The 23,774-nt window shown below is 42.9% G+C and overlaps 1 long non-coding RNA gene across 1 annotated transcript; it reads left to right on the top strand.

The window, feature by feature from the left end:
• Window positions 1–4,876: 4,876 nt before the first annotated feature.
• Window positions 4,877–23,378, top strand: LOC139550608 (uncharacterized). The gene is made up of 2 exons (XR_011670089.1): window positions 4,877–5,128; window positions 23,005–23,378. It is a non-coding gene; the product is annotated as an uncharacterized lncRNA (long non-coding RNA).
• Window positions 23,379–23,774: the final 396 nt, after the last annotated feature.

The raw sequence follows: 23,774 nt of genomic DNA on the forward strand, positions 1-23,774 counted from the left end.
CAAATAATGTGGCCCGAATCAACTACTTCAATTGGAAGTATTTGAAAGTATTTTCAAATAATTTCCTATAAATAGCCTACAATTTGAAAGTATTTTAAAATACTTAATTGAAATGCTATCTTCAAATACCTAGGTTAAATGCATGATAGTGTATTTGAGTCAATGTATTTGAGTATTTTCAAATACATGCCAATACTTTCCAAGTTTTTTCCCAAATACATTCCAATATTCAACTACTTGTCTGAAATAAAACATATCTGAATACTTACTTTGAAATGTATGTGAAGGTAATTTAGATATTAGAAATAGTATTTGAACCCAGTTCTGATTTCAATAGCAAGAAATCAAAGCAGAAATGTATCAGTTGCCTATTTATGTATTCAGCATTTGTCTACTTTTGCAGATAATCCACAATAGGGTAGTTGTTGACCTAATTTACAAGACAGATGATCTTGCATGGTGGGCGCTGGGGGCTTTTACAGTTAAACGCATTTCAGTTAACCAACAGATAAAAGCATTACTAAAAAGACACAGGGAGGACCCTGTCTGTCAAAGGATTCTTTGAGTGCTCTTTTCAAAGTAACCACTGTCTGCACACGAGGCTCATCCCATCCTTCTGTCTGTTCTCTTTAAACCAGATCTGACTTCCGTCCAACCCCCCCACCGACCCCCCCACTCCCGGTGTGGGAGACATTCCTACAGCAGGATGGTTGAATGGCAGCCCTGTTGCATGTCAGCCTAGGCGGCAGCAACAGGCAATCTACAAGGTCCCTGCTGCGTGGAACTGTGACCTGGCCCTCTGAGCAGGGCTCCCAGGTGACAAATAAAACACTATCCCCCACAGGAGTAGGCCAGGCCTTAAAGACTTCACAATGCTAATTTAATTGTAGCTCGAACTCCAAGTGGCCAGCTAGCACTTTAGTCCACCCCCCTCTCTCCCCCCTCTTTCCCCGCTCTCTCCGCTAGCCATTCAGAGGACTAGGTACTGCTAATTGGGTAATAAAGGTGTGTAATAAATAGGTGGTTTTAATGTGGGGCCTTAAATGGTCACTTAATGTTCATGTTTCTCACACAGACATTGTTTGGTAGAAAAATAAAAAGTTGTGGACTTTTTGAAATATTACAAATTAAACACTACGCATAGGATGTTCAACACCATTATTGGTAATTGTGTTTCGATGTATTCTGTTTGACTGCCAAAAGGTGCCTTTACCAATACAGCAATATTTTATTTGTCACATAAGCCGAATACATAAGGTGTAGACCTTACAGTGAAATGCTTACTTACGAGTCCTTAACCAACAATGCAGTTTTAAGAAAAATACGTGTTATTAAGTAAAAAAATATAATAAATAAAAGTAGTAAATAAGTAAAGAGCAGCAGTAAAATAACAATGGCGGGGCTATATGCAGGGGGTGCCGGTACAGAGTCAATGTGCGGGGGCACCGGTTAGTTGAGGTAATATGTATATGTTGGTAGAGTTAAAGTGACTATGCAAAGATAATAACACAAAGTAGAAGCAGCGTAGTGGGGGGACAATGCAAATAGTCTGGGTATCCATTTGATTAGCTGTTCAGGAGTCTTATGGCATGGGGGTAGAAGCTGTTTAGAAGCCTCTTGGACCTAGACTTGGCGAAGCCTCTTGCTACCACTTTAGAAGTCTCTTGGTACCACTTTCCGTGCGGTAGCAGAGAGAACAGTCTATGACTAGAGTGGCTGGAGTCTTTGACAATTATTTGGGCTTTCCTCTGACACCACCTGGTATAGAGGTCCTGAACGGCAGGAAGCTTGGCCCCAGTGATGTACTGGGCAATACGCACTACCCTCTGTAGTTGCCATACCAGTCAGTGATGCAACCCGTCAGGATGCTCTCGATGGTGCAGCTATAAAACCTTTTGAGGATCTGAGGACCTATGCCAAATCTTTTCAGTCTCCTGAGGGGGAATAGGTTTTGTTGTGACCTCTTCACAACTGTCTTGGTGTGCTTGGACCATGTTAGTTTGTTGGTGATGTGGACGATAAGAAACTTGAAGCTCTCAACCTGTTCCACTACAGCCCCGTCGATGAGAATGGAGGCGTGCTCGGTCCTCCTTTTCCTGTAGTCCACATTCATCTTCTTTGTCTTGATCACGCTGAGGAAGAGGTTGTTGTCCTTGCACCACATGGTCAGGTCTCTGACCTCCTCCCTATAGGCTGTCTCATTGTTGTCGGTGATCAGGCCTACAACTGTTGTGTCATCGGGAAACTTAATGATGGTGTTGGAGTCATGCCTGGCCGTGCAGTCATGAGTGAATAGGGAGTACAGGAGAGGACTGAACACGCACCCCTGAGGGGCACCCGTGTTGAGGATCAGCGTGGCGGATGTGTTGTTACCAACCCTTACCACCTGGGGACGACCCGTCAGGAAGTCCAGGATCCAGTTGCAGAGGGAGGTGTTTAGTCCCATGGTCCTTAGCTTAGTGATGAGCTTTGAGGGCACTATGGTGTTGAACGCTGAGCTGTAGTCAACAAATAGCATTCTCACATAGGTGTTCTTTTTGTCCAGGTGGGAAAGGGCAGTGTGGAGTGCAATAGAGATTGCATCATCTGTGGATCTGTTGGTGCGGTATGCAAATTGGAGTGGGTTTCGGGTTTCTGGGATAATGGTGTTGATGTGAGCCATGACCCAGCCTTTCAAAGGATTTCATGGCTACAGACGTGAGTGCTACGTGTTGGTAGTCATTTAGGCAGGTTACCTTTGTGTTCTTGGGCACAGGGACTATGGTGGTCTGCTTGAAACATGTTGGTATTACAGACTCAGACAGGGAGAGGTTGAAAATGTCAGTGAAGACACTTGACAGTTGGTCAGTGCATGCTCGGAGTACACGTCCTGGTAATCCGTCTGGCCCTGCGGCCTTGTGAATGTTGACCTGTTTAAAGGTCTTACTCACATCGGCTGCGGAGAGCGTGATCACACAGTCGTCCGGAATAGCTGATGCTCTCATGCATGCTTCAGTGTTCCTTGCCTCGAAGCGAGCATAGAAGTGATTTAGCTCGTCTGGTAGGCTCGTGTCACTGGGCAGCTCTCGGCTGTGCTTCACTTTGTAGTCTGTAATAGTTTGCAAGCCCTGCCACGTCCGACGAGCCCTGGAGCCGGTGTTGTATGAATCGTTCTTAGTCCTGTATTGACGCTTTGCCTGTTTGATGGTTCGTCGGAGGGCAGAGCAACATTTCTTATAAGCTTCCAGGTTAGAGTCCCGCTCCGTGAAAGCGGCAACTCTACCCTTTAGCTCAGTGCGAATGTTGCCTGTAATCCATGACTACTGGTTGGGGTATGTACTGTACATACAGTCACTGTGGGGGGGACAACATCGCTGCACTTATTGATGAAGCCAGTGACTGATGTGGTGTACTCCTCAATGCCATCGGAAGAATCCCGGAACATATTCCAGTCTGTGCTAGCAAAACAGTCCTGTAGTTCAGTATCTGCTTCATCTGACCACTTTTTTACAGACCGAGTCACTGGTACTTCCTGCTTTCATTTTTGCTTGTAAGCAGATATCAGGAGGATAGAATTATGGTCAGATTTGCCAAATGGAGGGCGAGGGAGAGCTTTGTACTCGTCTCTGTGTGTGGAGTAAAGGTGGTCTAGAGTTTTGTTCTCTCTGGTTGCACATTTAACATGCTGATAGAAATTAGGTAAAACTGATTTAAGTTTCCCTGTATTAAAGTCCCGGGCTACTAGGAGCACCGCCTCTGGATGAGCGTTTTCCTGTTTGCTTTTGGCGGGATATACAGCTCATTGAGTGCGGTTTTAGTACCAGCAGCGGTCTGTGGTGGTATGTAGACAGCTACGAAAAATACAGATGAAAACTCTCTGGGTAGATAGTGTGGTCTTCAGCTTATCATGAAATACTCTCCCTCAGGCGAGGAAAACCTTGAGACTTCCTTAGATATTGTGCACCAGCTGTTGTTTACAAATATGCATAGGCCCCCGCCCGTGTCTTACCAGAGGCTGCTGTTCTGTCCTGCCGATGGAGTGCATAACCCGCCAGCTGTATGTTATTAATGTTGCCGTTCAGCCACGACTCGGTGAAACATAAGATATTACAGTTTTTAATGTCCCGTTGGTAGGATATTTGTTCCTTCAGTTCGTCCCATTTATTTTCTAGCGATTTAACGTTAGCTATCAGTACGGAGGGCAAAGGCAGATTAGCCACTCGTCGCCTGATCCTCACAAGGCACCCGGATCTCTTTCCGCTAAATTTCAGTTTCCTTCTCCAGCGAATGACGGGGATGAGGGCCTGTTTGGGTGTTTGGAGTATATCCTTCCCGTCCGACTCATTAAAGAAAAACTCTTCATCCAATCCGAGGTGAGTAATCGCTGTTCTGATGTCCAGATGCTCTTTTCGGTCATTAAAGACGGTAGCAGCAACATTATATACAAAACAAGTTACGAACAATGCGAAAAAACTAACAAAATAGCACGGTTGGTTAAGAGCCAATAAATACAAATACATCTAACAACATTAATAAATTCAATCATGTGAAAAAAAAAATACATTCTCTAACCAGGTCAACAAAATGGTCCCAGTGTCCAATGAGAATCATTGTAAATAGGGTCTCTGTCCCTTGGATCAAATGGGCAGGTTCTCAGCAGGCTATCAAGGTTGTTAACGTTGGCTGTAAACCAAACCTCCCCGGGGGTCAAAGGTTGAAATGTTCGGGCTTCAGAGAGACGCCAATGGGTGAAGCATGGCCAGGATTTACAATGAAGCCTGACACATAGTTACCGCCAATGACCTCTCCCCAGCCCCAACCTCGGCCATCAGGGAGTTCCATTCTCAGGAAACACACACACTACACCACACACACACGAAGGCAAAAACGTGCGCGCACACATAACAAACAGACACACACGCGTACGGACACACACAACGTAACAGAAAGCGGAGAAAGCACAGAGATGATAAGGAATAATCTAAAGACTGATGTGGATTGTTGTTGTCAGACTATCTCAAATTTACAGCATGGAATGATAATAACAAACTCATTTGGTCATGAAATTTAAAACCATGACCACTGAAAGGGCTGGAAGGAATACTAGTGCCTCGACTTCATAATGACACCCAATGATGTAATGCTGTTGGTGAGTTACAGTTGTCAGTTAGGATTCTTAGTTATGTGATTACACTTCATCTAACAGAGATGATGTTTGAATGTATGCCATCTGTGATGTTTAGGTTGACATTCTACGTATCTAACCTGGGTTAGTTTATGGATTTAATTTAATCTGTTTTTTGGTCCTACCCTTATCGAGCTGTGTTGTGTTTCACATACTGTAATGTGAACTCAACTTACTGAACTGTTGTTCATTTAGTCCTATGCTTTCTTGGTTGGGACCATGCAAGTCTAGAATTTGTGAAATTACTGTAAGAAAATAGTCAATTCAATTTTATCAATAGTTTTGCCTCAAAATAAGGGAGGCAGTAATCCCCTGGGCAAATGCTAGATTACAGAGTGTGGCAAAGGGAGATAGGTGGAGGTTAACTCAGATAGTCACATGTAAAGCCAGACAAGACAAGTGCAGCTGCCATAGAAATAGAATCTCATTCCTGTTCTGTGGGCCCAGCCATGGTAGGTGTTGATGGAATGGCATAGCATAAAAATATATTCTAGACTAGAGCCTGTAGGCCTACCGTACTGTAGTGATCAAAGTCTCAATCTGTTAAAAGATTAGACCAATAACAATTGCCAGAAACTGTAGAACAAATAGAAAATAAATGGACATCAACAACATGCCAGTCCAAGTGTATGAATTAGAAACCAACAGAATTTAGTCTGAGACAGCAGTAGGCCGTCATTGTAAAATAAGAATTAGTTCTTAACTGACTTGCCTAATTAAATAAAGGTTCAAATTAAAAAATAAATTAAAAAATGATAGATGGTGAATGATCCCATCCATGTTATCCAAAATAGAAAATCCAGAAGGACTTCAACGGGAACTACGGCCGACAGGGGAATTTCAAATAATGGGAAGCACAATAGCCACTGTGTGTGTGTCTGAGATGCAGACTTGATAAGAGAAAATGCTTTATGAGAAAATGTGTTTAAAACCATTATAATAAAGCTCTACAGACTTTTTCAACAGAAAGGCTGCACTGATCAATGCCCAAATTAAGCAATACATTAATCTGACGTTCCCTATAACGTTTTATAAATGAAATTTCACAGACAGACACATAGATAAGAAACTTAACAAGCTTTCCCTCTCAACTTCCTTTTTAATCATTTGGCAAGCAGCAGACTCTGGCAAGCACCTCAGTGTGCCTCTCTCTCCAGTGTGGTCCGCAGGATAAGAGAGGGATGATGATGATCTAGCAGCAAAGTAAAAGAACATTAGGCCCATACCTTGACTGCTAGAGTGACGTGAGAGATGGGAGAGAGAGCGAGAGAGTGAGAGAAAGAGGGGAGAGCGAAAGAGAGGAGAGAGAGTGAGAGAAAGAGGGGAGAGAGCGAGAGAAAGAGGGGAGAGAGAGCGAGAGAAAGAGGGAAGAGAGAGGGAGAGAAAGAGGGGAAAGAGAGCGAGAGAAAGAGGGGATAGAGAGAGTGAGAGAAAGAGGGGGTAGAGAGCGTGAGAGAAAGAGCATCTTATCAGTCCATGGCTGGGAGCAGAGATTACATGAAACACACACCTGCTGGATCAGCAAGTTCTCATTGAACTGAATGGCTGCCCATCCAGGCACCTTGAATGGCAATAACACTAAGATTGAAAAGAGTGATTACAAAGCACTCACCATGTAAATACATAATAAATACACAAAGAAGTTGGATTTAGTTCACATCATACTAGGGATTTGATTCACCCATCTTCAATGGCGAGTCACCTATCGTTCAGGTACACACTTCGAAAAAAAGGTGCTGTCTAGAAACAAAAAGGGTTCTTCAGCTGTCCCAATAGGATAACCCTTTGAAGAACCCTTTTTGGTTCCAGGTAGAAACCTTTTGAGTTCCAGAGGGTTCTACATGGAACCCAAAATAGTTCTACCAGGAACCAAAAAGGGTTCTACGTGGAACCAAAAGGTGTTCTATTTGGACAGCTGTAGAACCCTTTAGGAACCCTTATTTCTAAGAGTGTACTTCCGAATGCTCATGTTATGGGACTCCTCAAAGATATGAACTCAAATGCTCTCACTGTGGTTCTATACTATTTGAACATGAACATCATTTACTGCTTGTGTGTATATTCATTGGTTTATTTCCCCCATGTGACAGCTTCATCACAAAATTGGTATGATCTATCGTCTGTCTGACTTGTCTAAGTATTTCAGCACATATTGTAGCAAATGGCAAATATCTAGATGTCAAATTAGTCCACTAATTTGACATCTAGTAAGCTGGAACAGTTAACAAGTAGAACAAAAACACAGACTGTTATGTGAACATAAATAGGGAATAGTCAATCATTTCTGCTTTAAGATTTAGTATCAAATAATGTTTCTGGAGGGAATGATTGCCCTCTCGTCCCAGTGAGCAATGCCAGCGGAGGGAGCCCCTAGATGAGAGCTATTGTAAGAGCTGCTAATACGAACCAGATGTTAAACTTGTGTCCTCAAAATGAATGGGCCTATTGGGAAACCAAAGCTGGGTCTCAGGGGACATTCCAGTGAAGGCTAAGCTGATTGGTTCGTATTGAAACAACATGGCAAAGATAAACGAAAGATTTTCAAGAAAGAGGGTCTCTGGACTCTGAGTCTAAAATAAATCGCTAGTGCTAAAGAAGGATCTTAGCTCATCCTCTAAGGAAAAAAGAGAGTTTTGCAAGTGACTGACACACATGATGACTGTGGCGCCAGGGAACCTCGGTCTAGGGCCCAGTTGTGGGCTGCTGCCTGGGCTGCTGCCTGGGCTGCATGGGAAGTGGGGAGCATCGGGGACCCAGGCCATGCTTCCTTTGTGCCGATGTCACATAGCATAGAGGCTACAAGGCTGCAGGGTATTACTTTTTCCAAATTGTGATATTTATTTTCCCCGCATGACTTGGACTGACTGTTTTTGGAAGAGAACAGAACTCAGCTCAACTCAAATGGTCTTGTAAAAAGAAAGAGTAGCAGCAGCATAATACTTTTGCTAATTCAATCTGATAGAAAAGCTTTCGAAATCTGTAATGGAAAGCATAAGTACAACAGCTTCTCTGATGATACATCTTCTCTTTGTTGATTTTCCAACCTAAATCCAGACAGTATGTGAACAATGGAAACAGTGTCATAGGGTAATAAATATATATAAAACCATAAAACATTCATTTTTTTCATAGTTTAAACCCCATTATTCCCAACATTTCATCATTTATTTGAATACTAATGTTGTGTATTTACTTTAAAACAATAAGAATAAGAATAGAAAGTAAATACATTTGACAATAGCTATTTATTTTCTATGATTACGGGTAACAAACTTAGATTTTATCAGACCCTGAAGACTGCAGAATGATTTTTTATTAAGTCTGACTTTCCAAAATCAATGTGTTTGTGGAGCCTCTCTTTACAGCCCGTTGGCAACAAGAGTTGAGGGGCTTTTTCAACACAGGAAACAGCTCTGTGGTCACAGTTTGCCCCCAAACTACCTCTAGCAGACAACAGTCCTCCCCATATTATACACATTGCAGTTATTGACATAAGCGTAAATGAAATTTTAAACAGCCTATGAATGTGTTATGTATAGGTTATGAATGTGTTATGAAGTCCTAGGTACCCTTCAAATGATCACTGATAATACAGCAAAGCTTTCTGTTCCAGTGAATTAGGGCAGTGATTTGACTGTACCATCTACAGCTAAAATGGTAAAAAATCAAATAAAGTCAAGGTCACAACAGTGACATGTTAATTAGCTTGAGGCAAGCATGTAACTACAGTAGGTGACGTAGTTACCGCCGGTGCCATGTCTCTTCTGGCTCCCAGAGCTCTGTCGGTGCTTAACAGTACAAAGGCGAGGTTCTAAAAAGAGAAGCACACTTCTACACAATAGCTGGAAAGCAGGAGTGTGGCGGTGCTTCCTCCGTCAGTGGGCTGGCCCGCCTGTTTTGTAAGCACTTCCATCCTGTGAAAGCCCCTGGTAGACCTCCACCTGCTAGCTAGGCTCAGGGAGAGAGGGAAGGAGAGAGGGAGGGAGGCGCCTGCAAAGCCAGCCTCTCCCCCTCATTTCACTGGCGCCAGCTCTCAATGGGCCCTGCACTTTGATTATTTGTGTTAACAGTTAATGTAGCACCACAGACACATGTGCCAAAGCTGGCTTCACTTCCTCATGCATCACCAACAAATGTGACTTTTATGAGTTCCTTTACACAGGGCCACCCCCTCCACTCCTCTCGCCGACTCACTCTCTCTCTAACCCTCCACAGACGCCCCTCTACCCCTAACTCCTTCCACCTCTCTCTCTAACCCTCCACAGACACCCCTCTACCCCTAACTCCTTCCACCTCTCTCTCTAACCCTCCACAGACGCCCCTCTACCCCTAACTCCTTCCACCTCTCTCTCTAACCCTCCACAGACGCCCCTCTACCCCTAACTCCTTCCACCTCTCTCTCTAACCCTCCACAGACGCCCCTCTACCCCTAACTCCTTCCACCTCTCTCTCTAGCCCCCCGCCTCCACTTGCTTGCTGCTTGGTTCAGTCCCAATCTCTTACACATCTTGCATGAGGGTTATTTCTGGCTCCTCTGTTCCCAATGTTTGCATTATTAGGAATACATTTCATGTCAATTTATGGTCGGTTAATACCATATACTTTTTTATTGAGATTTTCTCTCGATCCAGTTGAGAAGAAAAACCTTAAGCCCCCGCCCCTGAAAAACAAAAAGCTTCGGTCACATTTTCAAACAACTTTTCCAATTTGGATCATGCAGGGCTCATGAAAATAACTGCTGGAAGAATTAAAAGAATAAGTGTTTCATAGCCTACTTATTGTCAATTACAGGCACTAAAAGTGCAGACAGTTTATTGAAACAGTTGACTCCAAGTCTTATATTATAATAACAATAAGGACTACTGAACCCTTGAGGACCACTGTACTCTGAGAACCAAAGTTTAGAAACCTAATTTTGAATGAATATCGAGATAAAGCTGATACTCTGGCTGCACATGTTCAGTTTCAGTGTAATGGAACAACTACTGTATGTAGGCCCTCTCACTAAAAATCCCCACCCTCGGTTCTCATTGGAACAACACTCCCAAGGGTGTAGGGGAGAAAAGCATCTTGAATGACAATGTAAATGTCTAGTTGAGCTCAGACACTAGTACTTCAAGAGACTGGGAAGGGAACAGTGCTGAGAGAGCTCAAACTAGCCACAGCACACATGAGCTCATCCCAGAAATATGCTAGCAGAAGGCCACAGGAGCCATGGAAATATTTTGACATATTCTTTTGCTCCCTCTGCTCGTCTGCGATGATACCAACTGCATCATCTTTTATGGTTAAGAGGCGTTTTCATGTGGCTCGAGGGAGGCAGAGCGTTCAGAAGTTTGGTCTCGTGTTTTTGTCTAATGACATTGCATTTGAACCATCGTCCCATAAGGTCAACCCATATGTCTGTTTGATTACAAACTCTCCAATCAACCATGATACCATGTCCTTTCATAACTGTCAATAATGAACATTGATTCAGCATATACCATAATGTTGCACAATGAAACAACAGTAAAGAGCTACAAACTGTAAACATAGCGTCTGTTTGGCAACTAGCTGTAAAAGGTCACCGTTTGACCTTGTTTGGTGTTTTCTAGTGTGTAGAGACTCCCGCTAGAAATGGTTATGAAAACATGAGAATTACATTGACATAATCCACTTTGCCCCCTTCTGTGGCAGATGGGGTCTAGTCTGGCCACTCCTCTGAGCACATGAGAGGTACCATGAAAATCAGTGCTCCATGTAGGTTTCATTTCCTTAGCAATGTGACTAACCCGTAATGCTGCAGATAAAAAGGAACTGGAAAATGGCGCCGACGGACATTGCTGCCATGCTTCTAGCTCTTAGGAAACTTTGCAGTATATATTTTTTTGTCTTATTTCTTACATTATTAGCCCAGAAATGGTTTTGTGTTATTACATACAGCCGGGAAGAACTTTTGGATATCAGAGCGGCGGTAACTCACCAGCATTACGACCAGGAATACACCATTCCCGAATCGGATCCTTTGTTTATACCCTCCTGTGCAATTTAACTGATTCCAGATCATGTTCCAAAACACCGCAGGCAGACAAGAGGTACTCTTTGGACTTTTAGTCTGACCAGGAGGCGCGAACACCAACCACTGCTTCCGAGTATATTACTCGCTAATTTTCAGTGTCTGGATAATAAAGTTGACGAGCTCAGGGCGAGGATTTCCTTCCAGAGAGACATCAGCGATTATAACATACTCTGTTCAACGGAAACATGGCTCTCTCGGGATATACTGTCTGAGTCCGTACACTCAGTTGGGTTCTCAGTTCATCACCCAGACAGGAATAAATATCTCTCCGGGAAGAAGAAGGTCGTTCTGACCATAGTTCTTGTGTGTTTTACTTGTTTTAGTGTTGGTCAGGACGTGAGCTGGGTGGGCATTCTATTTTGTGTCTAGTTTGTCTGTTTCTATGTTTGGCCTAATATGGTTCTCAATCAGAGGCAGGTGTTTTGTGTTGTCTCTGATTGGGAATCATATTTAGGTGGCTTGTTTTGTGTTGGGATTTTGTGGGTGGTTGTTTCCTGTCTTTGTGTTCGTTTCACCAGAGAGGACCGTTTTCGGTTTGCCACGTTTGTTGTTTTTGTATTTTGTAAGTGTTCACATTATCGTCTTTATTAAATCATGTTGAGCACAAACTACGCTGCGTCTTGGTCCGATCCCTGCTACACCTCCTCTTCGGACGAAGAGGAGGAAGGCTGCCGTTACAGGGGGTGTATGTTTCATGATTAACTACTCATGGTGTGATTGTGATAACATACAGGAACTCAAGTCCTTTTGTTCACCCGACCGAGAATACCTTACAATCAAATGCCGACCGTATTACCTCCCAAGAGAATTCTCTACGGTTATAGTCACAGCCGTGTATATTCCCCTTCAAGCCGATACTGCGACAGCCCTCAAAGAACTTCACTGGACTTTATGCAAACTGTAAACCACATATCCTTAGGCTGCATTTATTGTAGCTGGGGATTTGAACAAAGCAAATATGAGGAAACGTTACCGAAGTTCTATCAACATATTGACTGTAGTACTCGCGCTGCTAAAATACTCGACCACTGCTACTCCAACTTCCAGGATGCCTACAAAGCACTCCCCCGCCCTCCCTTAGGAAAATCTGATCACGACTCGATTTAGATCCTCCCCTCCTATAGGCAGAAACTCAAACAGGAAGTACCTGTGCTAAGGACTATCCAACGCTGGTCTGACCAATCGGAATCCACGCTTCAAGATTGTTTTGATCACACGGTCTGGGATATGTTCCAGGTAGCCTCTGAGACAACATAGACAAATACACTGATACAGTGACTGAGTTCATCAGGAAGTGTATAGGAGATGTTGTACCCACTGTGACTATTAAAACCTACCCTAACCAGAAACCGTGGATAGATGGCAGCATTCGCGCAAAACTGAAAGTGTGAACCATCTCATTTAACCATGGCAAGGTGACTGGGAATATGGCCAAATACAATCAGTGTAGTTATTCCCTACGTAAGGCAATCAAACAGGCAAAACGTCAGTTTTGAGACAATGTGGAGTCGCAATTCAACAGCTCAGACACGAGACGTATGTGGCAGGGTCTACAGACAATCATGGACTACAAAGGGAAAATCAGCCACGTCGCGAACACCGATGTCTTGTTTATGGACAAGCTAAACACCATCTTCGCCCGCTTTGAGGATAACACAGTGCCATCGACGCGGCCCGCTACCAAGGTCTGTGGGCTGTCCTTCTCCGTGGCCGACGTGAGTTAGACATTTAAGCGTGTTAACCCTCGCAAGGCTGCTGGCTCAGACGGCATCCCTAGCCACATTTTCAGAGCATGCGCAGACCAGCTGGCTGGAGTGTTTACGGAGATATTCAATCTCTTCCTATCCCAGTCTCTTGTCACCACATGCTTCAAGATGCCCACCATTGTTCCTGTACCCAAGAAAGCAAAGATAACTGAACTAAATGACTATCGCCCCGTAGCACTCACTTCTGTCATCATGAAGTGCTTTGACATACTAGTCAAGGATCATATCACCTCTATCTTACCTGACACCCTAGACCCACTTCAATTTGCTTACCGCCCAAATAGATCCACATACGATGCAATCGTCATCGCACTGCACACGGCCCTATCCCATCTGGACAAGTGGAATACCTATGTAAGAACACTGTTCATTGACTACAGCTCATCAGTCAACACCATAGTACCATCCAAGTTCATCATTAAGCTCAAGGCCCTGGGTCTGAACCCCGCCCTGCTCAACTGGGTCCTGGACTTCCTGATGGGCCACCCCCAGGTGGTGAAGGTAGGAAACAACCTCCACTTTGCTGATCCTCAACACTGAGGCCCCACAAGGATGCGTGCTCAGCCTCCTCCTGTTCACCCATGATTGCAATGGCCACGCACACCCCCAACTCAATCATCAAGTTTGCAGATGACACAACAGTAGTAGGCCTGATTACCAACAATGACGAGACAGCCTACAGGGAGGAGATGAGGGCCCTGGGAGTGTGTTTCCAGGAAAATAACCTCTCACCCAACATCAACAAAACTAAGGAGCTGATCGTGGACTTCAGGAAACAGCACCACCGTATCCACATCGACAGGACCGCAGTGGAGAAGGTAGAAAGTTTAAAGTTCCTCAGAGTACACATCACTGACAAACTGAAATTATCCACCCACACAGACAGTTTGGTGAAGAAGGCGCAACAGCGCCTCTTAAACCTCAGGAGGCTGAAGAAATTTGTCTTGGCACCTATAACCCTCACAAACTTTTACAGATGCACAATTGAGAGCATCCTGTTGGGTTGTATCACTGCCTGGTATGGCAACACCACCGCCCGCAACCGCAGGGCTCTCCAGAGGGTGGTGCGGTCTGCCCAACGCATCACCGGGGGAAAGCTACCTGCCCTACAGGACACCTACAGCACCAGATTTCATAGGAAGGCCAAAAAGAACATCAAGGACAACTACCCAAGCCACTGCCAGTTCACTCCACTATCATCCAGAAGGCGAGGTCAGTATAGGTGCATCAAAGCTGGGATCGAGAGACTGAAAAACAGCTTCTATCTCAAGGCCATCAGACTGTTAAATAGCCATCGCTAGCACATTAGAGGCTGCTGCCCTATATACATAGACTTGAAATCACTGGCCACTTTAATAATGGAACACTAACACTTTACATATTTGCATTACTCATCTCATCTCATTCTTAAAGTGGCCAACTGATACAGACTTATATCCATCCTGCCCTGCCTTTCTAAAGTCTTCGAAAGCCAAGTGAACAAACAGATCACCAACCATTTCGAATCCCACCGTATATTTTCCGCTATGCAATCTGGTTTCTGAGCTGGTCATGGGTGCACCTCAGCCACGCTCAAGGTCCTAAGCAATATCATATCCGCCATCGATAAAAGACAGTACTGTGCAGCCGTCTTCATCGACCTGGCCAGGGCTTTCGACTCTGTCAATCACCACATTCTTATCGGCAGACTCAACAGCCTTGGTTTCTCTAATGACTGCCTCGCCTGGTTCACTAACTACTTCTCAGATAGAGTTCAGTGTGTCAAATCGGAGGGCCTGTTGTCCGGACCTCTGGCAGTCTCTATGGGGGTGCCACAGGGTTCAATTCTCGGGCCGACTCTTTTCTCTGTATATATCAATGATGTCGCTCTTGCTGCTGGTGATTCTTTGATCCACCTCTACGCAGACGACACCATTCTGTATACATCTGGCCCTTCTTTGGACACTGTGTTAACAAACCTCCAAACGAGCTTCAGTGCCATACAACACTCCTTCCGTGGTCTCCAACTGCTCTTAAATGCTAGTAAAACTAAATGCATGCTCTTCAACCGATCAATGCCCGCACCCGTCTACCCGACTAGCATCACTACTCTGGACGGTTCTGACTTAGAATATGTGGACAACTATAAATACCTAGGTGTCTGGCTAGACTGTAAACTCTCCTTCCAGACTCACATTAAGCATCTCCAATCCAAAATTAAATCTAGAATCGGCTTCCTATTTCGCAACAAAGCCTCCTTCACTCATGCTGCCAAACTTACCCTCGTAAAACTGACTATCCTACCGAGCTTTGACTTCGGCGATGTCATTTACAAATTAGCCTCCAATACTCTACTCAGCAAATTGGATGCAGTCTATCACAGTGCCATCCGTTATGTCACCAAAGCCCCATATACTACCCACCACTGCGACCTGTATGCTCTCGTTGGCTGGTCCTCGCTACATATTCGTCGCCAAACCCACTGGTTGCAGGTCATCTATAAGTCTTTGCTAGATATAGCTCCATCTTATCTCAGCTCACTGGTCACCATAGCAACACCCACCCGTAGCACGCGCTCCAGCAGGTATATTTCACTGGTCACCCCCAAAGACAACACCTCTTTGGCCGCCTTTCCTTCCAGTTCTCTGCTGCCAATGACTGGAACGAATTGCAAAAATCACTGAAGTTGGAGACTTATAGCTCCCTCACAAACTTTAAGCGTCAGTTGTCAGAGCAGCTTAATTAACGATTGCTGTAGCTGTAAATAGCCCATCAAACCAACTACCTACCTCATCCCCATATTTGTTTTTCTACTCTTTTGCACACCCATATTTCTACTTGCACATCCTCATCTGTACATGTATCACTCCAGTGTAAATTGCTAAATTGTAATTACTTCGCCACTATTGGCCTATTTATTGCCTTACCTCCTTACTTCATTTGCACACACTGTTTACAGATTTTGTATTGTGTTATTGACTGTACGTTTGATTATCCCATGTGTAACTCTGTGTGTTTTTGTAGCACTGCTTTGCTTTATCTTGGCCAGGTCGCAGTTGTAAATGAGAACTTGTCCTCAACTGGCCTACCTGGTTAAATAAAGGTGAAATAAAAAAAGATATGTATATACTGTATTCTATCCTATTCTACTGTATCTTAGTCTGACATTGCCTGTCCAAATATTTAAATATTCTTAATTCAATTCCTTTACTTTAGATTGTGTGTATTGTTGTGAAATTGTTAGATATTACTTGTTAGATATTACTGCACTGTTAGAAACACAAGCATTTTGCTACACCCGCAATAACATCTGATAAACAGTTGTATGTGACAAATAAAAATGTATTTGATATGACAGATATGGGCCTGTTACTAAATGACAGGTGAATTTCATTGAAGAGAACAACGACAGCTTAATGTTGTGATGTCAGCTCTGTGTCAATGCATTGGAATAGTCTCTTGAAAAGAATGAAGGAACAACAAATCATGAAACATTAAATCAAAGACATTGGGAGGTACCAAAGACAGAGAAGCCTTTATTATCATTCACAGAGCACGCAACGAGACAGGCAGAATGATGACCAAGCTAACTCAAACCAAGCCCCGAGGGACAGTGAGGAGTCATTCATGGTGGAAAGCTCTTCTCCTCGTATCCTTTCTTCACTTCTCTTCAGGACAAGCCCAGGGGCACAGTGAGTAAGGAGTCATAGGGGGGGAAGGCTCTTCTCTTCAAGACAAACAGGACTGATGATGACCATCAGCTTCCATCCAACACAAAGCCCAGGATTCCCTCCTCTTCCTTCCCAGCATTGTCTGACATCCTGCAGGCCCTGTGGACGCTGCATGCCACAATAGCACCAACCAACCAACCAACCAACCAACCAGTAGGCCCTGGGCATGGAGGGGTGACCACGGGGACAGACAGCAGCAGTCAGCTCAGCTTGACGGGATGTAACCAATGACTGTTGGGGATGTGACACAATTCTTTTCGTCAACAATTAACTACACTACAAAGCAAAACGCCTGACACGACATGAAAGTCTAACGTAACATTATAGTCATGATGGACTCTGGCTGACAGATAGGTCTACAGTACTATGAAGACAAACTGTTTATCACGCAGTATGTACAAGTGGCCACATACTATTACATATTTTGGTGCTGAATACTGACAAAATGTGCTCCCCTTATAAATGTCCTTAAAAACAATTATGGCACAGATCAATGCGGATATAGAATAACAAACATTTGAAACATAAGCTACATTATATAAAACACTGAGGGAAATGACATGATGCACTGAACCATCTCAACATGTTGCACAATCCATGTGGCGGTAGGGCTAAGAGAAAAGCAGGCTGGACAGTCAGTCTGACTCCTCCAGACTTTGGTTACCGTTGCACACAGTCCTCCCCTCAATATTAATAATAATATTACTGATGGCACCGCGCTGAGAGAGCAGGATTAGTCTTTATACTGCTGGATGAGAGTGGCCTGCCGCAGCGCTCCCTGCTTTGGCTGCTATACATATGGGATTTGACTTGACTCTCTTAAACACAGCAAAATGGGAAGTCAAACATATTTTTAATTTAAAAGCAATTAAGTGGATACCAGTCAGAATCACTGGCTCCAGCGCGCAGCGGAGCGAGGGAGTTTTTCTTTTTCTGGGTTTTATTACCCATTTCCTTTCCCCTTGCGCCAGCAGCAGGAATGCTCACTTTTCTCTCACTAAGCCACAATTCCAATGCCAGAAACACACATACAGGGAGCACCATGAGCTAGTGTTTCCCTAAACATGTGAGGAGACAATATAAGGGCCCTCTAACACTAGAGAAGTGTTGTGTTCCAACATTTATAGTGAGGTAATTAGAAACATCCAGCTGTAATTTAATAGTTCCCGCAGAGTAGAGACATGAAGTCTAGTGACTTTTCTTTCGTCCGTATAAATAGCTTGGAATGCAATAAGAACACAGCTCATTTGCTAATATATATTTTTTTATCTTACACCCTTTTTCAAAATTCTGTCAGTTGATGTGAGACCCTCTTTAATATTACATTGTCCACATATTAAGTGGCAATAAATAGGCAATTTGAATTGATGTTTCAGACAGTATGTTTATTATCATAAAACAACATTGGTCATGAGATAGAGAACTTCCCTTTGACTAGCTGATATATCGTTCTATGGATTCCAATAGCCGTGAGCGGTAAGCACAATGGGTCAGAGTATACACAAGCTGACTGAAGCCTAGCTATCTGCATGATTATTGCACTCTGCCTGTGAAGTGCATGTCAATTGCACAGGGAGCCAAGAGTGCAAGCAGACATGTGGTTCCAATCTGTCCCTTTTCTCACAGTGAGAAGAGGCCATTCATGTACTAGCTCACTGTAAATACAGCACTTAAAACACACAACAGACCTTCCTTGTTTTCACAGCACCACACATTTTATATGTGAGCAATTCCCCCATTGGGAGTAAACAATGCCATTTTTTGTTATTATCAACAGCATTTTTTCACATCTAAAAAATAGATAAACAATTACCCTAATACTGGGAAATATCATGTTCTCTGTTGTTCCACGTTGCCATTGTTGTAACAAATACAGTCTGTGCATCCATTCTTTGAAAATGGGCCTCAAATTGCTTCAAGCTCAGAACAAGTAAATTATCTTTATTTTTTTTGAATTGATCTTTTTGTTTGTTTATTCACTTCAACTAGGCCTATTATATGTTCAGACTCAATTTGCACAAACTCGGCCTCAGACAATCATGGGTAAATCCTGTGAAATGTATACAAAAGTGTGCTTCTGATAGACAGACATTCTCCATTTCCATTCATTCCTCCTATCCTGTGGGCTGTAAAAGAGCCAAATGCTTTTTACAGTACTGACAGACGGAAGACGTGACCTTTTGGCCCCGGGGGGCAGAAGGTGAGATCTCTGGGAACCCACTAAGGAGGGCTGGCTCCAGCAGCCAGTCTGTAGACTAGCCTCATGTCCTCCTCACCACATTCCTTCCTAACTTAGATCACTGAAACACTCTCAGGCTGCATTCAAATCAGTCACTCAAACCCAAACCAAGATTTACTAATTTCACACGCTTTTGAACGGTGAGATACTGGTTGCCTGACTGCATGGCTGGAGAGCTGAGACTGAGCGGACAGAGACACTGTGGGTGTAAAAAGTGAAATAATCTCAGTATAAGCCTCCATTTGAGATTCCTGCAGAGAGAAAGAGCAGAAGAAAATAAGAAAATGGATTAAATTGATGTCTTTGTTCAGCTGTTCAGAGCTGAAATTCAGATTAGAATGGTTAAAGAGTCAAGTGTGGATTTGCGGCTCCTATTATTAAGATGAATCTCTCTCAGGTTAAATACTTTATTATATGGAAAGCTTGTTGTACGACAGGTTAAATGGTAAAAATACAGTGCTGATTATCTTCAAACTGCTGCCTGTGCCACAGCTATCTCAGCGGGGACGCCATTTTTTACCCCAGAATTTCTGGGGACCCCATTTATACCCACAAAGTTTCTCTCGACACCACCCCAGCCCAAATCTAAGGACACAACCTTGAAATCAGTGAATTTAGATTTTTACATCAACAAATGAAAATGCAATGAATTGAAGGTTCTCTTATCAAAATGAAACCAATAAATTCCATTACTCAATAAAATAATATTTTTCAAATAATCTTTCTCAAAAACAATTGTATATTGTACCAAACAATAATCTGTACTCTTCATTTTTTGTTCCAAAAAAATTATATATTTTTTATTGTATATTGGCGAACCCGACTTTGAATACCACCTCTGTAAATCAACACATTTCACTGCACCTATCCTGTGTATGTGACAATAAAACATTATTTGTATGGTGAATTGTATGCAGAGATATATTCCTGTGTGTGTAACTGGGAATTGGTGGAGAGCTCTTCAGATTTGGGTTGAGTAAATCAGAGTTACAGTAAAGACTTCAGATTAATGACTTATAATAAAAGTATGCTGGTTGTCCCTACCTCCCACTAGTATATTTGAAAGAGAAGCGTCTAGTCATCCAGCCTCAGCAGCACATACTGTACTTGTCCAGACAGAAAATTATTTATTGCATGTTTGAATAAAGTATAAATAGCATTGTATTGTAATGGAAAATTACTAGTAAAAATACATGTTGACCTTACTCTGTTCCAGTGATTGCTAATCCATATACCAACCAACAGCATAGCATTTTGGATTTGAGATCAAATGTTTCATATGAGATGTGACAGTACAGAATGTCACCTTCTGTTTTACCGTTTAGAAATTAAAGCACTTTATGTATCTAGTGCCCCCCCATTTGAAGAAGTCATAAGTATTTGGAAAAATGCACTTATAGTGTATTAGAGTAGTCAAACATTTAATATTTGATCCCATATTTCTTGCATTCAATGACTTACATCAAGCGACAAACTAGTTGGATGCATTTGCAGTGGGTTTTGGTTGTGTTTCAAATTACTCATAGTGCTACTGGCCTGGGACTTCCCTGAGAGTACTGTCAACCACTCCACAACCCGCATGTCACATCAGGTCAGACATTATACTAGCAATACTTTCAGTAGGTTACCATCCCTTTAATACTATTGTACCATACTTCCATCGTTTCCCCATGCAATCATCACATCCTCTATGGACACAAAACCTGGTAAATAGAAATATATCAGCACACGGACCAAAACTACAGTACCAGTCAAAAGTTTGGACACACCTACTCATTCAAGGGTTTTTCTACATTTTACTATTTTCTACATTGTAATCTAAAAATCTATGGAATGACACATATGGAATCATGCAGTATCCAAAAAAGTGTTAAACAAATCAAAATATATTTTGGATTCTTCAAAGTAGCCACCCTTTGCCTTGATGACAGCTTTACAGACGCTTGGCATTCTGTCAACCAGCTTCATGAGGAATGCTTTTCCAAAAGTCTTGAAGGAGTTCCCACATATGCTGAGCACTTGTTGGCTGCTTTTCCTTCACTCTGTGGTCCAACACATCCCAAACCATCTCAATTCGGTTGAGGTCAGGTGATTGTGGAGGCCAGGTCATCTGATGCAGCACTCCATCACTCTCCTTGGTCGAATAGCCCTTACACAGCCTGGAGGTATGTTTTGGGTCATTGTCCTGTTGAAAAACAAATGATAGTCCCACTAAGCGCAAACCAGATGGGATGGCGTATCGCTGCAGAATGCTGTGGTAGCCATGCTGGTTAAGTGTCCCTTGAATTCTAAATAAATCAGACAGTGTCATCAGCAAAGCACCCCCGCACTATCACACGTCTTTCCTCCATGCTTCACGGTGGGAACCACACATGCAGAGATTATCCGTCTCACAAAGACACGGCGGTTGGAACCAAAAATCTCAAATTTGGACTTATCAGACCAAAGGACAGATTTCCATCGGTCCAATGTCCATTGCTAATATTTCTTGGCCCAAGCAAGTCTCTTCTTCTTATTGGTGTCCTTTAGTAGTGGTTTCTTTGCAGCAATTTGACCATGAAGGCCTGATTTACGCAGTCTCCTCTGAACAGTTGATGTTGAGATGTGTCTATTACTTGAACTCTGAAGCATTTATTTGGGCTGCATTTTCTGAGGCTGGTAACTCTAATGAACTTATCTGCAGCAGAGGTAACTCTGGGTCTTCCTTTCTTGTGACGGTCCTCACGAGAGCCAGTTTCATCATAGCGCTTGATGGATTTTGGGACTGCACTTCAAGAAACTTTAAAAGTTCTAGAGATTTTCCAGATTAAGACATGAAGGTCAGTCAAAGTAATGATGGACTGTCTTTTCTCTTTGCTTATTTGAGGTGTTCTTGCCATAATATGGACTTGGTATTTTACCAAATAGGGCTATCTTCTGTATACCACCCCTACCTTGTCACAACACAACTGATTGGCTCAAACGCATTAAGGAAAGAAATTCCACAAATTAACTTTTAACAAGGCACACCTGTTAATTGAAATGCATTCCATGTGACTACCTCATGAAGCTGGTTGAGAGAAAATATTTTTTAGATTTTTTAACAGTTTTTTGGATACTACCTGATTCCATGTGTTATTTCATAGTTTTGATGTCTTCACTATTATTCTACAATGTAGAAAATAGTAAAAATAAAGAAAAACCCTTGAATGAGTAGGTGTGTCCAAACTTTTGACTGGTACTGTACATTCAAAGCCTCCTGACAAAATTATGAAATAATTGTGTTCTCTATCTGGTTGCATGTCAGTCTCCACTGAGGACATCTTTTGAGAGAAATAATCAGTCATACTTTATTTGGATAGTCCGGATTTTGCCATCTTTAGATGCGCTAGATGGCCATTCTTTCAACAAACTATCTGTGGATAAGCAACTACTTGCTAAGGTTACGGTTAGGTTTAGAATAAAGGTCAGGGTAAGGGTTAAGGTTAGGATAAGGGTTAAGGTTAGAGCTAGTAAATAATTAGTTGAAATGTTACTGACAGTCTGTAGAGCATCTACAGATGGACTATCCAAATAAAGTGTTACCAAATAATCACTTGCGGGTGTCCAGAATGATGACTTAATCACATCAATTAATAATTTATAGCTTGTGCTTTGGACACCAATTCAAAGACACAACGTGGAGGACACACGGTGACTGCTGGCTAACAGGCTGGCTGCACTGCACAGCACGAGTAGCTAGTGCAATCATACTTCCCTTTGGCAAGCAGCTCAGTCTAAAACATGTCTCTTTCTTAAGAGTAATGTAAACATGCAGCAATGGAAGCCTGGAGACAAACCTAAGCAGCACCACACTGCTGCCCCTGCCTTTTAGAACCGGCATGGCCCCTAGAGCAGAAACCACAGCTAGATCACCCAGTAGTATTATCTCACAGGTATATAGCGCCCTCTAGGGGATGATGATGTAACAGCTGATTTATTATAGAAGGGCTGAAGCTACAGTATGTAACAAGACGGGGTGAATCTTTAATAGTATTTCCTTGATTCGTCAAGAATTTCAATTTTTCCCTTGATTCCCACTTTAGCTCCTTCTCAGTTCACACCAGAGGGGAAGGTCCAGGATGGAGAGGGCGCAAGGAATCAAGGAAAGATCATTGAGATTCAGTCCATCAGGGAGAAGAGATCCTCCACCAGGTCTTCCCATAGCACCTTTTCAAAGCTGGTTTCTTCCCAGCATCAGTACAAATGAACAGACAAATGATAAGTTGTAAATGATGTGTAAATCATACCAAAATATGGACTCAAGACATTGCTGACATTTTTCCTGTGTACTCCCCCAGGAGATATTTCCTTTGTATATTTAGGTTGCTTTAATGAGTTATTATGCTGTTACTGAGATGACCATGCTGGTGTATAGTTCAACACCAGTGTTATTTACAGTAAAGGAAATATTCAGAAATGGGATATTTCTTTGTTTTCTTCCTCATCTTTTGGGATACCATTTACCCTTTTTTTCTGCTGAGAATATATATCCATTGTTTATGTAAACCTATCAGCTTGAGTTGAGATCTATAAACAAATACAGCAGAGAAGGCATGAATACATTTAACAAAGGAAATGTTTGTGGTTATGCTGACATTGAGCTCTCCCATACTGAGGTTATGTGGTGTGTGTGTACACTATGTGTATGTGTGTGTGATGTCCAGTCCACAACGATATGGGCGGTCTACCCTGCAGTGAATGTGATGCTCAGCCACAAGACAGTCAAGCTGCTCTCAGTCAGGCCACTGCAGTGGGGGAGATTTATGTGGTCAGGTCATGTGGAGGACTGGCACGGTGGACTTGCAGTCACTAA

This window comes from Salvelinus alpinus, chromosome 23 (genome assembly GCF_045679555.1).
Source record: "Salvelinus alpinus chromosome 23, SLU_Salpinus.1, whole genome shotgun sequence".
Lineage (NCBI taxonomy): Eukaryota > Metazoa > Chordata > Actinopteri > Salmoniformes > Salmonidae > Salvelinus > Salvelinus alpinus.